This window comes from Pseudorca crassidens, chromosome 11 (assembly GCF_039906515.1).
Source record: "Pseudorca crassidens isolate mPseCra1 chromosome 11, mPseCra1.hap1, whole genome shotgun sequence".
NCBI classification, from domain to species: domain Eukaryota; kingdom Metazoa; phylum Chordata; class Mammalia; order Artiodactyla; family Delphinidae; genus Pseudorca; species Pseudorca crassidens.
The window spans coordinates 55,475,685-55,493,252 of NC_090306.1; the positions used below are offsets into that span (position 1 = coordinate 55,475,685).

The 17,568-nt window shown below is 42.2% G+C and overlaps 1 long non-coding RNA gene across 1 annotated transcript in view; it reads left to right on the top strand.

The window, feature by feature from the left end:
• The first annotated feature begins 7,303 nt into the window (after positions 1 to 7,303).
• Positions 7,304 to 17,568, top strand: part of LOC137202166 (uncharacterized) — a 97,700-nt gene continuing 87,435 nt past the window's right edge. Inside the window, exons 1-2 of the long non-coding RNA XR_010932478.1 lie at positions 7,304 to 7,377; positions 11,109 to 11,299. This is a non-coding gene — a long non-coding RNA (uncharacterized lncRNA). The remainder of the gene's footprint in view (positions 7,378 to 11,108; positions 11,300 to 17,568) is intronic.

The window sequence follows — 17,568 nt, forward strand, 5'->3', positions numbered from 1 at the left end:
GCCTTTCAGCTATTCCTGTCCTTCATTGCCCATTTGCCTTGTTCTAGAAGACTAACTGGTTCTCATCAAGCAGTACCACCTTAGCTCCTGTTTGCATTTATGGGTTGACCTTGGGCTGCCCCGTGGTGCTCGCCATACCTTTCTAGAACTGCAGGATGTCCAAGGCAGGGTTCATCCCAGCAATTCCAAGAACTAGAGAACATCTCACTGCATACATTTACATAATGACCTTTCCCATTTCTTTCATTTCCTTATGCATCATCATCAATTTTTTTTAACCTATTAGGAGATTTTTACAAAGGTGCCATGTATCCAAATCATGACTCTTTTTTGTCAGAAAACTGCCATCGTTACCCAGATCGTAACAATGAAATGACTTCTAGAAGATGCTAGTATTAAAAAAAGCCTTGGGACAGGCTTACAAGCATCCTGTACTGACTTCTTACCAGTGTTTATTGCGTATTACATAACTGATAAAAATTTAACCATTTTGATGTAGGACCTGAAAAAATGCCACATGCCATAAAAGAAGAGTCTAGAAAGAACTCTTCCCATCCAATATCTCCCAGAGGCTAGCCTTGTCCTGGACCAACCTGGAAAGGGATTGGCCAAAGATGATTATAGGTTCTAAACCAAGCAGCTCTATAAATCTGTCATGCCAGTAAGGGGCTTTTATGGAACCAAGATAGGATAAGGCCATAGTGACCGGAGATTTAGGAACCAAATCAGATCCTCAGGCCTACCTGAGATTTTTGCCAACTTTTAGGTTGGTTACAGAATCACACTATATTGTCAGATTATGGATGCCGGAGAACCTCATTCTTATTTCAAGGTTTTCAATTCCCCTCCCTGCAGTGTCTCCCAGCAAACATACACTCACCCTTATCATCTGGACTGGGCAGGACCCCAACAGATTTTCAGGAATAAAGAGCAGGACAAGCCAATTAGTAATTTTTAAGTACTTAACCTCAGCACTGTACTGACAAGTTAAGGGACTAGAAAGGTGTAGAAACAACTAGAAAGCAAAGTAAGAGTGTTTTGTGCAGGTCTCAGCCTATCAGTGGTAATGTTATTGGCTGGAAATGCCTGGAGCCACTTACCTGGGCCCTGGTGTGCTTCCCACAGACATCTCCCTTTTCCAAACCAACGTTACCACTGGCCAGACCCTTGTGGTTATTATTATGGTTGCAAGACGCCGTCAGCAATAATCACCTGGAAACTTTAAAAAGTGTATTACTTACAAGCCCTGGAGCATATCAGGCACACCCCAGGACACACAGTGGGGCTGTAGGTAGAGAGAGAGTGAGCATGGGCCTGGGGTTCTGCCTTTATTGGGGTTGAGGGTAGAACCCGAGGGCTTCATGGGCTCACTCTTTATTGGCACCTTTAAAACATAAGAGCTGGAATTCAAAGCTGGAAGAAGAAAGAAAAAACAAGTGGCCCAAGTGGCCGGCCAGTTATCTAAATCAACCAGGATCTCTAAAGCAAAGAAGCCTCATGGGGGTAGGGGTGGGGAGGGAGAGTGCCTGTGTCCTGGCTCTTCAGTCACGTGAGTGACTGGCAATGTGTTTATTCAAGACAGCCCTCTTTGAAGTGGATGCCTTGGCAATGGAAGCTTAAATGAGGCATTTGCATCACAAAATAAAAGCCAACTGTCAGGGCTTATATTACAATCCACCCTGTGATGCCAAGGCATCATAGCCAGTGATGAGGACACTAATGGCCTAGATAGCTGATATGCTAAAAGTCAGGTATAGGGCATGTTGTAAACAGAAATTGCACGTGTAAATAGGATTATAGTAGCAAAAAATATAACAATTATATAGGCAGCAGTCTGAAATCCTGTAGCCACACATTGTCCTAAACTTGAAAGGCCCAGCCATGAAAATAGGTCAGTGATTTCAGGGACCCTGGGAATCTGTTCAAAGATTTAGTAAGAACGTGGAATATTTAAACAACTTGGGCCATCTGGTGTAAATAGGTTTGAACCTGTCCTGAGTTGGCAGATTGCTCCATATCTCATTGAACCAGTCTCTGAGTCCTGAGAATAGGTCAGCCCAGTTAAAGGGCTGTGTCTTATTTCAGAAAGCAGTGAGGCAGGTGGGTTCCCCAAGTGAGGCCCATGTGGTGCAGGTATTTGGATCAGGAGGCATTTCTATGGAAACAAACAAACAAACAAAAAACACAAAAGTTAATGATTGGAGCAGATTATAATCCCAGTTACTGAGTTCTGAAAGCAGTTAGTCAAGAAGACTTCCAGATGGTGAGCTCGAAGCATCTTCAGAGGATGTGAGGGGAGACAGTGGCAATCTGATAGATCTTCCTGTCTTGCAGTTTGAATGTCTCTGGTGGTTTTTTGAGTGTCCCACATAACAATAGACATGAAGACTGTCCACACATGAGTGAGGTGACTTCTCTGAAGTTGATATAAAGTTGTCCCACTTTAGCTTGTATGGCTCTGGGTAAAGGAGCCATGCAAGCTAAACAGCCAATTTTAGTTCTCAATGATTCCAAGTCAGTAGGGTGGAGAAAAACTGGAAACATTAGTTTGGAGAGTTACAGCCAGATATTCGAAGAAACAAGAAGAATTCATTATCCAGTCCAGTTTATAGGTAGAAAGAAAAAACCTGAAAGACAATTAACAGAACTAGAATCTAATATCCACAAGTGTGTATTATGTTTCTATTGAAACATAATTTTTCTCTCTACAATCATCTCCATTTCTATCAAAGATAACCATAGTAAGACTAATTTGTTTGCAAATTCAGTCTAGTTTCAATAAACTTGGCCTGATTATTTACATAAGTACAGCAAGAATAGTGATTGACCATATAGGCTCTTTTAAGTTTGTTTTGTTAGAATCATATATAAGAAATCTGAGACTGAACTTTTAAAATCCTCTCTAGGCTAGGAAACAAAGTTCAAAACTTGCCGTCAACTTTGCCTGCAGTATCTAGAGATTTGGATGAATTCCTCTCCTCTTGAGTTTCCCCCAAATATTCTGAAGTTCCTGTACCTGCCAGGAAGTAACCTTCGTTACTCACCTGGTAGCCCCTACTGGGAGCCATGTAAACAAGGTACCAGGCCAATTTTTCCAAGGGGCTTTATTGGCTCCATAAAGTCAACCTTCATTCCTTAAAGCTGTCTGGTCATATGTGAGTCTATGCATTTCTCTTTCAAATATGACATTCTAGTCAAAGCCTTGGTAATATAATCAATGGTTCCAATTGTGTCCTGTTACAAGGAAAACAGATCCTTATTGACATGCCCTTTGTTAAAGATCTGAGAGTTCATTATAATACAGTTGTCAAGGAAACCTGATTATTTCTGTAACAAACAACATTTTAAGATGATAACTGGAATTATTACTGATACCATTACCTATCACATTTTTAGGAATTTCATATAATATATCTATACAAGGATATCCATAAAGATGGTTTAGCATTGTCTCCTATTTGACAATGCTTCCCATGTAATTTAACATATCAAATAAGCCCAATCATTATAATGTCTCACTTTTTATAAGGAGAGAGAATAAATCTTTTGAGATGTTCCAGGGGTCCTCTGTAAAATCCCGAAGTTACTTCCAGGTCAAAAAAAGTCACTTAAAATTTGATTTTGGGAAGTTTGTCAAAAATATCAAAAGGTTGTGGACACTTGACTAAACAGGATCACAGTCATTATGAGACAATACTTAATTATCTACTTAACCAAAAGGACAAAAAATATTAAAGACAATATTACAGTTACAGCAGGTTACATAGTTGTGAGCAAAACTAAGTTCTTTTAATATTGAGAAGATTCAGTTTTCTTAAGTAATCGAAGACCTGATTAAGATAACATGAAGACAGGAAATTTTTCATAAAACACAAAATCTTTGCTTTCTAGCCAGATTACTTAAAAGGTAAAGAAAAACATTTCACAATATCTTATTAAGTGTAATAGTTCAAGAAAGCTTTCTACTTTTAGCAGATGAAAGAAAAATGTTTTAGTTTTACATAAGTGCACTATTGATACCAAAGCTTATTTTTTAAAACCCTTAAAATAAATTCGTTCCATTTTAGCCATCTTGACTACACAAAGTAAAATTCTCTCTCTCTTTCTTTTTTCCCAACTTTCTATACCATTTTTTCCTTTGTTTTCCTCTTTCTCATTCTAAAATAAACAGTTTTACTTTTAAGACAAATTTACTTTCTTTTTCCTTAAAAAATATATCTCCATACTTCACACCTTTTCTTGCCAAAAACACATCCTACTTTCCTTGCATACAGGGCTGTATCTCTCATTATTTCTAGCAGCTTTAATTACATATGTTAATTAGAATTCTTAACCCTTAGAAACTTTAATTTCTAGCTAAAACTAAGAAGGAAGCAATTGTGAACTGACTGTTACACCAGCGTTCTTTACATTGGTAAACTTATGAATGCATTTCATAATTTCTAGTAACACACATTACCTCATAGCACAATTTTTCAATGTGGCAGAAGCCAAGTTTACTAACAGACCCAAATATCTTTGGTTCCTCTGTAATAAGAGGTCAAGAGTAAATAAACTTAGACTTGTTTAGCAATTAATGTTTCAGTATTTTCTATTATTTGGAAATGATCTAGACGTTCAGTGAATTCCCATCATTAAACTTAGCAAAATTCTGAAGTTTCAAGTTATCAAAGAGATTTGGGAAACTATTTTCTTTTTAAAGTATTTTTTTAAATTAATTAATTAATTAATTTTTGGCTGCGTTGGGTCTTTGTTGCCACATGGGGTTTCTCTAGTTGCAGCGAGCGGGTGCTACTCTTCGTTGCGGTGCGCGGGCTTCTCATTGCCGTGGCTTCTCTTGCTGCTGAGCATGGGCCCTAGGTGCGCGGGCTTCAGTAGTTGTGGCATGCGGGCTCAGCAGTTGCTCCACGGCACGTGGGATCATCCCAGACCGGGGCTCGAACCCATGTCCCCTGTATTGACAGGTGGATTCTTAACCACCGTGCCACCAGAGAAGTTCCTTTGGGAAACTATTTTTAAGTAGAAATCCCATAACACATAATTATTGCTAAAAAGTTGACCTACACTCTTATTCCAATTACATATATCTAAATTATTTTCTCCCAACAATGATGTTTAGACTATCAAGGAGCTTTCATTAGACAGTAGCCAAAGTCAGCCATCATGCCAAGCTACTTTTCTTGCTGACAAATTTTGTGTCAACATGAATTTATTTGACAAGTAAACCCAGGTAGAATAAAAGTTGTTTATCTGAATTATATTTAATGCTGACAACTCTAAAGAAATACCTATTTTAATTAAACCAAACATAAATTAGATTTATCAAAGATTATTCCAGATCATGTGAACTTGAAAAACATTTGGGTTAGTCTCTATATTTCTGAGTTTTAGGAATACTCAATTCATAGTGCTTATTTTTAAGCCAATTAAGCAGAGCTCTTTTACAAAGTAATTTTGGCAACGTCATCTGCAGGTAGAAAGAAAAAAAATCACATAAATATACATCCATAGACATACATAAACATGCAGGCAGATACGAGACACTATAACTTCTGTTCCAAGATTTTAGCCATGAATCAGGCACGATATAAAACTCACTAGTTTATAAATAATAGTTGAATACAAATTGGCAGATAGAACAATTTAAGGTTACCTGCTGCAGTGGCTAAAGCTTTATACTAACATTTGTGGAGAAGACTTTTAAGATTTATATTTGTCCTTGACAAGTAAGCTTAAGGAGGCTGTGGACTAGACTTTGGGCAAGAGAGTTTTTATAGCATTTTGTATTTTAAAAGGCCTCCTTCTACTTGTCCCAAATCTTGTCCACTTTGCTTCAGTCTCAGGAGTTTGTGGGCAAGAGTTTTAGTCACCTCCTGAGGTGTTTACATTTCAAAGACATGGTAAGATATATATCTTCAAGAGACAAAGAATGTAAATTTTATCCTAGGAGTTTTAGTGCCTTTTGGATGGTTATGGCAGTTCCAATAAAATGTAGTAAAGCTGTCCTGTAATTAGGGAGAGTCCTCTGTGAATATAATTCTCTGGACTCAAGGTCAAGTGGGACCTCCTCAGGGTTGGAAGCAAAGAGGGGCTCATTTGGGTCACTATGGTCATGAAAATGATAAACACATCGGCCCATGCCAGTTTTGCACAGCATCTTAACGTTTTCTATTAACCGTGAGCCTCAGCAATGATCACTGATGGGAGGATGGGCCCAGCACCAGGCAATAAATATCCAAGTGAGGAGAGGACAGACCTTGATACAGACATCATCGGCTCTAGGGCCTTTGCCTTCCCATTTCTCTCTTTCTCCTCCCTAGAGGCCTCGCTAGACCTGTCAGCTTTTCCGCAGGCAGCACAGACCCCTCGTGCGGCGTGGCTTCTAGCTGGACCTCCTCCCCCGGTCTTGCAAGGCGCCCTGGGAAGGAGCGCGGAAGCTCCAGAGCTCTTTGCAAACTCGCGCGGCCTTTGCGAGTGCGCGCCTGACTGAGCTCTGGAGCCTCGCGATAGCTCCTGCAGGTACGTTTATCTGAAAAGGAGCCGGGAGCTGACGCCATCAGCGGGTGCCCATCTAGTTCCGGCCTCCTTAGAAAAGTCACGCGCTACAAGGTGGCAGCGCGCGCGTCTCCGGTTTCACTGTGACACGGTGTGGTGGCCGCCGCGTGTGATGAGCTAGAGTGAAGGCCTCCCTGCTTTCCGCGGAGATTTCCGGGACGCCCTTCTTCCGACCTCGGCTGCCCCGGCCCAGCGGCTCCACAGCCCGTTCTGCTGCTGTAGCACAGGTGCTTTGGGTACCTCTTTTTTTTTTTTCAACATCTTTATTGGAGTATAATTGCTCTGCAATGGTGGGTTAGCTTATGCTGTATAACAAAGTGAATCAGCTATACGTATACATATATCCCCATATCTCCTCCCTCTTTTTTTTTTTTTTGCGGTACGTGGGCCTCTCACTGTTGTGGCCTCTCCCGTTGCGGAGCACAGGCTCCGGACGCGCAGGCTCAGGGGCCATGGCTCACGGGACCAGCCGCTCCGCGGCATGTGGGATCCTCCCGGACCGGGGCACGAACCCGTGTCCCCTGCATCGGCAGGCGGACTCTCAACCACTGCGCCACTAGGGAAGCCCTATTTTTAGGTTTTTAAGGAACCTCCATACTGTTCTCCATGGTGGCTGTATCAGTTGACATTCCCCCCAACAGCGCAGGAAGGTTCCCTTTCCTCCACACCCTCTCCAGCATTTATTGTTTGTAGACTTTTTAATGATGGCCATTCTGAATGGTGTGAGGTGATAACGGTTTTCCACTCTTCTCAGTCTGTCCCCGAAAGTGCCGCGTTGAAGAGTGTCCGCTCATCCTCGTGGGAACTGGGACACGTTGAAAGGTGAGGACATGCCCCTGGCCTGCTCTTCACGGTGACGTCCGACGGTGGCCACAGCCAGAAGCTGGTCACAGAGCAGGAAGCACAGCAGGCAGCCCTTGCTGTGAGTGAAGCTAGGGGGCATCGGGGGTGAGTGCGTGTCCCTGTCCATAAGCAGCTGGCTGGTGGGGGAACTGAGGCGCAGACCCAGCAGAAACGCTAGTTGCGAGGATAACCGAGCCGCCTGTGAACTGGGTCAGAACCAGAGTCCCAGGCAGTTGCACCGCTGGTCTCCTTAGAGAACGTTCGAATGCCGAGAGCCCCTCTGGACTGGCAGAAGGCAGACCTTTGTGACATGGCTTCTGGCCGGGTCTGGAGGACGCTTTTAACCCAGTACTGGAACTCAGGTGCCTTCACTCGCATAAAGAAATCGTTGCTCGAAAGACACCTTGCCGAGCCGAACCCCTCTCCGGGTGGAAGTCAGGGTTCCCCAGAGCCCCAGGGGGACAAACACAGCTTCGATGTCTGTTTATGCCCGAGTGGCCCTCGCCGGCTCTGGATCCCACAGTCAGCTTCTATCCTCCCTCCTACTAGGGTTGAGGGGACGGGAGGTGACAGGGCTGTGCCACGCCCCAGCGCTGTTTGGCTTTGTTTGAGCAAGCAGGCAGCACCTCACGCAGGTCGGCTGGGCCTTGCATACTTTTCCTAAGAGGTGCTGCAGATAGAAGAGCCTTTTGACCTTGCACTGTTGGGGAAGGGAGTGGGGGAGTGCACAGGGGAAAGACAAGCCCACCTTGAAAATCACGAAAGCGCAGAAGAGCCGGAGGGAGCTAAGAGGTCAGGGTGCAGGGGGCTGGAGGTCAGGACACAAGGGGCTCAGGATATGTGGTATTTTGGAGGAAACGAGCACATAGCCTGGATGGATCTTTAATATAGTTACAGATTTTAGGGTCTTTAGAGATACTGGCCAGCTGATGCATTTTGACAGCTATGAGTAACAAACAATTCAGAGCCCATGGCAAACAAATAAGAAACCCGCAATAGCCAATTAGCTGCATAAAGAAAGGTTTGAATTTCAGTCAGGTAGAGTTTCTGATCCCAGCTTCCACTTTGATTTTCTCCCACCACCTTAATCTTACATGTTGTTACTGGAAATACTGATGGATGACATTCCTGCTAGCCCTCTAGTAGGTGGCTGCTCTCCTCCAGGGTGTTCCAATGGATGTCTCCAGGATGGGGATCTGTATCCACTAGTGCAACATGCACAGGGTCTGTGGGAAAAGCTTCTAGGCCTCTGGAGTGTAATACCAGAGCCTTGGCACGTTTGTGTGCCCCAGCACTGGGCAACACTCAGGAGGCTTCCATGGGGTTTTTGCATTTATCAAGGAGCTGGTGTACCTCCTCAGGGTTCTCAGGAGGTACTGGCTCTAGATATTCAGAACATTTGCATTTGTCCATTAATTTTTTAGCAACGTGGTGCCAAGGACCGTGATATCCCACTGGGCCAGGAGACGAAGAATTACAGCAGTGAATAAAGCAGTGGCACAGAGACCACAGGCCTCTTGTATTTTCCCTCTGGTGGTGCCACTAGTTTCCACTTGCAAGACTATTTGTCTTCTGGTTAGAACAGTCTGGGAACAACCCACTGACTCAGTGGTTGCAGGTAGAGATCTCCTGTCCTCCTTACTTAATGAAATCCTTTCCTCAAGCCTTTAGCCCAGAGCGTCTCCTTGGTCCGTGACAATAGTCTTGTGATCCACCCTCCTTAGCCCTCTTGGCCTTGAGGCATGGAGAACACTTATGGACATTAATAGTCAATTAAGGCCTTTATAATTACTAGTCTAGTCATCTTGTCGGACCTTATGGCCTTGATGACGCTAGTCTGGGCAGGTTGTTGGATTATTATGGCAGCCGTGATCTTTGGGGTTGGATACCACAGGCAACACTTGACAGAGGTAATATGCAAAAGCACATGGCAGCACGACAGACCCCCACCAAGTGGTGGTCCTTTCCCAGATGGTGTTACTCACCTGAGCTAGGTGGTTAGTAAGCAAGTTGCAGGTAAAGGGCATTTCCCTTGGTTAATTAACAAGGGCAATCATGCAGTCCTGCCCACTATGACAATTGTTGTGTGCCAGTCTCAGACTGTTGATAGTAAGAGAGTAATGCTATTGGCTGGAAACGCCTGGAGCCACTCACCTGGGCCCCAGTGAGCTTCCCACAGACATCTCCCTTTTCCGAACCAACGTTACCACTGGCCAGACCCTTGTGGTTCTTATTATGGTTGCAAGACGCCCTCAGCAATAACCTCCCAGACACTTGGAAGAAAAACAGTGTATTACTGACAAGCCCTGGAGCATACCAGGCACACCCCAGGACACACAGGGGGGTTTCAGATAGAGAGAGAGAGTGAGCATGGGCCTGGGGTTCTTTTATTGGGGTTGAGGGTGGAACCCTGGGGCTTCATGGGCTCACTCTTTATTGGTGAGTTTAAAACATAAGAGCTGGAATTTAAAGCGTGGGAAAAGAGAAAAAGAAAAAGTGGCCCAAGTGGCCAGTTATCTAAATCACCCAAGATCCCTAAAACAAAGCATCTTCCTGATGGGGGTCGAGGAGGTGCATGTGTCCTGACTCCTTATCTTGTCTTTTGGCTGCACTGTGTTTGTTCGAGATAGACTTCCTTCCAGTGCAGTGGATGCCTTGGCAATTGAAGCTTATGTCAAGCACTTGCATTAGAAAAAGAAGAGCCAATTGTCAGGGTATAAACTACAGAGAGGTTGTATACGTTAGCACAGGAAAGAGTCCTAAGAGTTAAGACAAGGTTGCCTGAAGCTTTATTCCCAAGGCCTTTGATCTCACCATGGGGCTTCTTTTTACCTTAATGATACTGTATATTGAGCAACCTCTGTAAGTTAGGCACTTGATCCGTTATCTCTAGTATGAGGTAGGTAGTCTTATCCCCATTTTACAGATGGTGGAGCTGATGCTCAGGGCAGTTAAGGTAAGTTACAGAGCTAGTACATAGTGAAGCTCAAATTGAAATCCAAGTTGGTTCAAGGCTTCTAAGGCTGTGCTCCCTACTCAGCACTGAACTGCCTCTGCTGTAGACCCTGGCCATGCGGGTAGTGTTCAGTGCAATAAGGCAGGTGTTAGTTACATGAGGGGGAAAATGTGGTTATATCATTTCTTATTTATTTCAAATTAATTGTAATTTGCCCTTCCAAAATATATTCTGCTGCGTGACTGCTTTATCTCAGAGAGGGGTAAATAGCATTGTACACCTTAATTTTTTTACACTTCACTGATGGAGAATTTCTTTTTTTTCTCTTAATACTCCAAATAATGTCTAACTACCACAGAAAAAAATAAGCCACTTTCTGGATCCATATGGAAAAAAGGAAGAATAGAGGTGACACTAAAGATGCATTTGATCAAACTCTTTCATTTCTGACATTGCTGATCTAGTTAATCTCTCATCTAGAAAGGTGTAGAGCCTGGAGCAGGGGGGTGGAGATGGGATGTCCTTACCGATGTCACTAAGTCAGTGAGACTCTGCAGTTGGAGACTGAAGGAGGGGGACAGATTCCAGAGGGCTCTAACCACACCCAGAGCAGGTCTGCAGGGCATATGATGGACCTATCCCAAGAAGTGACGGAATCAAGAGGTTTGTTTGTTTGATTGCAATTCATGACAGATTGATAACTGCAAAGGCATTCAAACTTGGTGTTTCGCCCCCCTTCTCTTTAACACTACAGCTTGTAAGGCGAGTCAGGCATCTGGTGTTTGTTAGATGGCTGCGTTGCATCATCCTTTGATTGCTGGGGAACATCTCCCAGCATTGGTACGATTGGAGAGAAGACTATGGGGCACAAAATGGCCTCATCCGGTTTATATCTTCATTACTGCACTTCTCACATACCTGCTTACATCTGGAAAAAATCTCCAGGTAAACCTCTTGGGCTCTTTTTCTAAAGAGTAACTGTAATTATTAGGGCTATACCCAAATTCAGCTTAAAATAGGTATGTGGCTGAACTTCAGCCGAAATCCTGTGCCTGTGGAAAAGAAATTTTCTTTTTTTTAACATCTAATTACATAGGAGGAGCCTTTCCTCACACATGGCCAGTGGGTTTCCTGGTGCTCTACACCCAAGGCTTCTATTTATGCCCTTAGGGAAAAGGCAAGGAGATTTTAGGGAAAAAACTTAGAGATCTCCTCAAATCTGCCACTGACTTTTTTTCTTAGTACCAAATCCCAGAATTCTAATATGCACTGCAGGTCATGTCAAAATTTTACGAATGTCAAGTCTTTTCCCCACTAGGTCCTGTCACAAACTATCTTACCGAGTAACAGCATCACAAAAAAACTTTCTATTTTACCGTTTACTGCTTGTTCCCCTTGTACAGGATTTATCCACTCAACACACGTTGGCTGAGCACTTGCCTGGGTACCAAGCCCTGTGCCGGGCACAGGAAACCTAAAACCGCAAGATTCAATGCTTGCGGTTAGTTGGAAAAACAGACACGCAGCTAATTACACGTCATACTGGAATGTTGCATAAGGTTGCATGGAAGTGTGAACAAAACATTGTGAGAACTCAGTTGAGAGAAGAATGAATTGTGCCGAAGGAAAGGGATGTAGCAGAGTGGGTGGCAGTCAAGGAAGGCTTCATTTAGAGATGAAACATAAGCTGAGTGTTGAAAAATATGTGGCATTTCACATAGACGAGAATAAAACAAGGTCATCCAGAGAAACAAGAGGGAATGGAGTAGTGAGTAAGGAACTTAGGGGCGCTGTGACTTTTTCATATATGCTTCTGTTTCCTTTGTTAAGTAGTGGTTTTCCAAGATCGTCCTGTGATACGATACTTTTTCATTTGCCTCCCCTCTCCTTTTAAAAACATTTAGCCTCAGTAAAAATTCATATATACAAATACTATTATATGATATATAATATATATGATATGTGATACATTTGTTATATATGTATATATCATATATCATGTATCATATATACTTATACATACATATATACATATGTATATACATACATACATACATATATATATATATAGAGAGAGAGAGAGAGAGAGAGAGAGAGAGAGAACCATAAGGTAGAAGAAGAAGAGGATCTTAGAAAGAGGACTCAGTCCTCATTTCTGCCTTCTCCATGCCCAGTGCCTCCAAAGAGAAAGAGCCTCTGCAAAGTCTTTCATATCTGCTTCCACCTCTGTTCTACTCCCTGTGCTCAAGGGCGGGCCATCATGAGCTCATCTGGACCACTGTAGCAGTTGCCAAATTGGCTTCCTGTCTCCAGGCTCCCTCCTTCCTTCCAGATGCCACAGTGCAGCCAGTGATCTTTTGAAAGTATAAATCTGGTCATCTGGCTGCATCCACTCTAGGCTGTAGCACGAACACACTGTAACAGAGCCTACAAAGGCCCTTCACAATCTGGCTACAACCTGCCCCTTCCAGACTCATCTCTCCCCTCCCCTCCCTCACCCCTACCCGCAGCCTCTGTAGATAGACTTCTTGCCACCGGGGCAAATACTTTCGCCTGAAATATCCTTCTTACCTTTTCTGAGTGGTAGACTTGAGTCATCCTTCAACTCCAAGCATAGCATCTCTTTTATGAAGTACATTCCCAATTTCCTCTCCTCCCCTAGCACAAATGGATTCCCATTATCATTTGTCTGTGCCTTGATTCTCAAGTTCAACACATTGAATAATTGTCTCCCTCACTAGATTTGGAGCTCTACTTGAGGACAGACACTTTGAATAAATCATCTTAGTAGTACGGATGCCTGGAACAAAGACTTAAGAATTTTTGTTTCACTTAGAGTTAGACTCACTCTAAGTGGAACAGATGGTGGAGTTCCTTTTCCATTTCCCTTCTCTCTCAGTTTCTTTGCCTTCCCCCATCTTTTCTTCTAACACTCCACCTAGATCTGTCCTCTTGGCACTGCACATGTCCCCAAGCCTCTTTCATCATGATCCTTCTAGGAGCTTAATCTGATAGGTAACAGCTACTGCCTACCCCCTGAGTTTATTAGAGGTGGACTCAATGTTAAAATTCACTATCTCATCTGATCTTCTGGGTAACATAGAAGTCACAGACTAGAGGCCGAAAGTGTGTTTTCTTTGCCGACACTTTTTTTATTTTTTTGTGGTACGCGGGCCTCTCACTGTTGTGGCCTCTCCCGTTGTGGAGCACAGGCTCTGGACGCGCAGGCTCAGCGGCCATGGCTCACGGGCCTAGCCGCTCCGCGGCATGTGGGATCTTCCCGGACCGGGGCACGAACCCATGGACACTCAACCACTGTGCCACGAGGGAAGCCCTACATTTACTTTTAAATTATGTACATCCATCACTATAGTAGTATAGTATGCACATTCTAAAATACACACAAAGGTGGAAGAATTTAAAAGATGAGTTAAAAAATGTTAAACTCAAGTTTAAAAGTAATTTAAATGTTATTTTAAGGGTACCAAAAATATTTTTGCCTTTACTAAAATACTAAAATTTTGGGTAAAATTTTTAGTGAAAGCAGTGTGATTTGAATAAGCCATTATTTTTCAAAATCTGGATTTAACAGTTTTTGAAACAATGTTTGAAGGTCTGGATCTAAATTCAGTTTATTTTAATACTTGCTTAAGTGGTTGATATAACTGAAAACTACATTCCATGACATCCCAACAGAAAGTTACATCGTGGGCTCACTTATGGATCATGACACTCATTTTTTAATCCCAACCACTAGTGTACAAAGGTGTCTCTGGTCTTTTGGTTATTGGATCTTCATATTCCCAGATATCAATAAGGTATTATTGCAAATTATTCATATATTTAAAAAAACATTCAGCAAATGTGAAAATCCATTGTACAGTACTGAAAAACAGATTTAAAAATTTTGATCCTGAGTTTTATAGGCATTCAGATGTGAAAGATTATTTAAGGTAAGACACATACATATTTTTTAGCAATAAAAGTCACATAGAAGTGGAAACAGTTCCAGATACCCATTTTCATAATGGTCCCTCCAGAACCTGAATTTCTTTTGAAAAGCAGTTATTCATTGTTGAGGTGTCACTTTCACCTGAAAGGAATGGATTGAGTGTATTTTTCAAAGATTATTGTTAGATAGCATAGTACTGACAGGCACTTGTCATCACAGAAAATGTTGGAAAATTTGGAACTTAAAAAAAAAACGAAACTCATCTTTAAGATTGATAACCCTTCCATGAAATGGCCAGCAAGTATAAAATATATTCATAGCTGTTACCTATCTCACTGCAAGGTATTTTAAAGGTTGCCCGTATTTCCAGGATTTATTTTTATAAAATTAACCACAGCAATGACATACTGTAGCACTTCTGGCTTCAGTCCGTTAGTGAGAAGTCTTGTTGGTACATAAATAGTGAAGGGGAAGATGTTCAGGTGCAGTGCTCTTTCTGGAGGCTTCTCGTGGAATCCATTCTTTTCCCCAGTACTCTAGTCAAAGCAGGCATGGCACTGGTGGTCACATTTACAGAGTTTGCCATTACACATTATGTTTATTAAATCAGTTATTTCTATTTTTCCTTTACTGGCTCACAAAAAAAGTAGTTCTTCATTACTGAAACAAAATCTAGCAAATACCATAAGCTGAGATGTGACAGAGACATCTATATTTAATGCACTGCAAAGCAAACTTCTGCAAAAACTAGGTAGTTTGTCCAATGACTCATTTCTTCTCATCTTCAGCATGTTTTCTCTGCACCTTCCAATGGCACTTTTCTTTCTGTAAATATATTTTGGTTTGTTACCATCTTCTTTTCATATTACTTTGTATACTTTCATCAGGACAGGGAAAACAATTGGTGTGTGGCCTTTCATAGTTTACTAAACATGAATCATTACATTTATGGACGGTTGATAGTGTATTGAGTATTATGTGCTGCTAAACATCGCTGAAAAAAATTGTAAAGTTTGTTTTCCTGTTCTGAGCATTTGGTAACTAAATGTTGAGCTCACAGTTATGGTCTCATATTATCAGCTGCTAGTAACTGAAGGCACCATATGTACTTTAGAGCAAGTTCACTGTTAATCACAGTGGGTGTAAATTGATATTTCGTATACTCAGCCTAATCACCTCACATTTTTTGCTGTCTTCTTGATGGCTCTGATCGTTGCTTATACCTCAGAATGTGGCTGACACAGAGCTCTAATCAGAAGCGGCATTCTCTGTCATTTACTTGTGCTTGTTTGGGCTTTCATTTTTATTATTTTCAGTCTGCACTTTAGTTGTGGAAATTATCTGAAGGCACTTGTCAATACTCTGAGGGTTCATGTCTTTATAGATTATCCATAAATCTTTTAGTAACACATGTCTGTGCCTCTAGTAACACTGGAGGTGAAGACCCCCCACGTTTCCCTGATACTGTGTGTGACATGTGATCACTGTTCCTGTGAACCTAGTGAGGGCACAAGCATCCCTACATAAGACACAGGTTGTCCTTACTTTTCGTGGTAATGTGAGACCACAAAAATTACCATGCAAGCTGAAACCATGCAAATCGATCTTAATAATCAATTGGAAAATTCCAACTTTTCCACGACTCAAAAAATTTGGTTAAAGTGTTGAAAGCTCTTTTACAGTCTGTTGTAAGTGTAGAGGGAAAGGAAAAAAAGTAGAACAAATACTTATTTAGGATGCTGTAATTTAACACATTACAAATATTGGGAATGAAAGTGTTTTATTTCTTTGTAAAAAAATTGAGTAGTTTGGTTAGCACTTGCCTTCTCATTGTTTAACTTAAGACTCAGAGACAATCCTTTCTGTACCGTGGTGACATGTCTTATGCCATGCATCCATGGTCAGCTGGAGTGCTGGCTAAGGGCTGGCTGTTCTAACATGGCCACTCCTGGGGCAGCTTGGCTGTCCTGCATGCATCTCTCATGTCCCTCCAGTTGGCTGGCCGGGGCATGTTCTCATGGCAATGACAGGGCTTTAAGAGAGAAAGTAGAAATGTGCAAGTGGATTTTCAGACTTCTGCTTGTGTCATTTGTTACTGTCCCTTTGGCAAAAGCACATTACATGACCATAGCTAAAACTGGTGTGGGCAGGCCTTACCAAAAGGGATGGGTATAAGGAAACGTGAAAAACTGCAGCCATAATGGAGTCAGTCAGGTCCAGTAGAAGATACAGTAGGTCTTGGCCATGCTGTTTCCTGGCCATCATCTTAAGAAAGTTCCTTAACACCCCTGAACCTCAATTACAGGCATACTTTATTCTACCTTGCTTTGCTTTATCACACTGTGCAGGTACTGCGTTTTTTACAAACTGAAGTGTGGCAACGCTGCGTCCAGCAAGTCTGTGGGCACCATTTGCTCATTTTGTGTGAATGTGTCACATTTTGGTAGTTCTCACAGCATTTCAAACCCTCCACCAGAAGAAATATCATGACTCACTGAAGGCTCAGATGCTGGTTCGTGTTTTTTAGCAATGAGGTATTTTTTTTTTTTAATAATTAAATAATTTTTTCTTTTATTTAAAAGCAATGAGGTATTTTTAAATTAAGGTATGTACATTGGTTTTTTAGACATAATGCTATTGCACACTTAATAGAATACAGTGTAGTATAAACATAAGTTTTATATGCACTGGGAAACCAAAAAATTCATGAGATTTGCTTTATTGCCATATTCATTTTATTGTGATAGTCTGGAACCAAACTCACAATATCTCCAAGGTATGTCTGTACTGTATTGTGATTTAGCCTGTATATGATATATTTTTTAAAATATATATATATATTTTTAAAAATTTTATTTATTTTTGGCTGTGTTGGGTCTTCGTTGCTGCACGCGGCTTTCTTTAGTTGCGTCGAGCAGGGGCTGCTCTTCCTTTCAGTGCATGGGCTTCTCATTGCAGTGGCTGCTCTTGTTGCGGAGCGCGGGCTCTAGGCGCATGGGCTTCAGTAGTTGTGGCACGCAGACTCAGTAGTTGTGGCTCTCAGGCTCTAGAGCACAGGCTCAGTAGTTGTGGCTCACAGGCTTAGTTGCTCTGCGGCATGTGGGATCTTCCCAGACCAGGGCTTGAACCTGTGTCCCCTGCATTGGCATGCGGGTTCTTAACCACTGCGCCACCAGGAAAGCCCTAAAATATTTTTTAAATTAAAGAAATATACGTACGAATTTAAAAAGTGAAACAGTGCTAAAAGACACAGCTAAAGGAG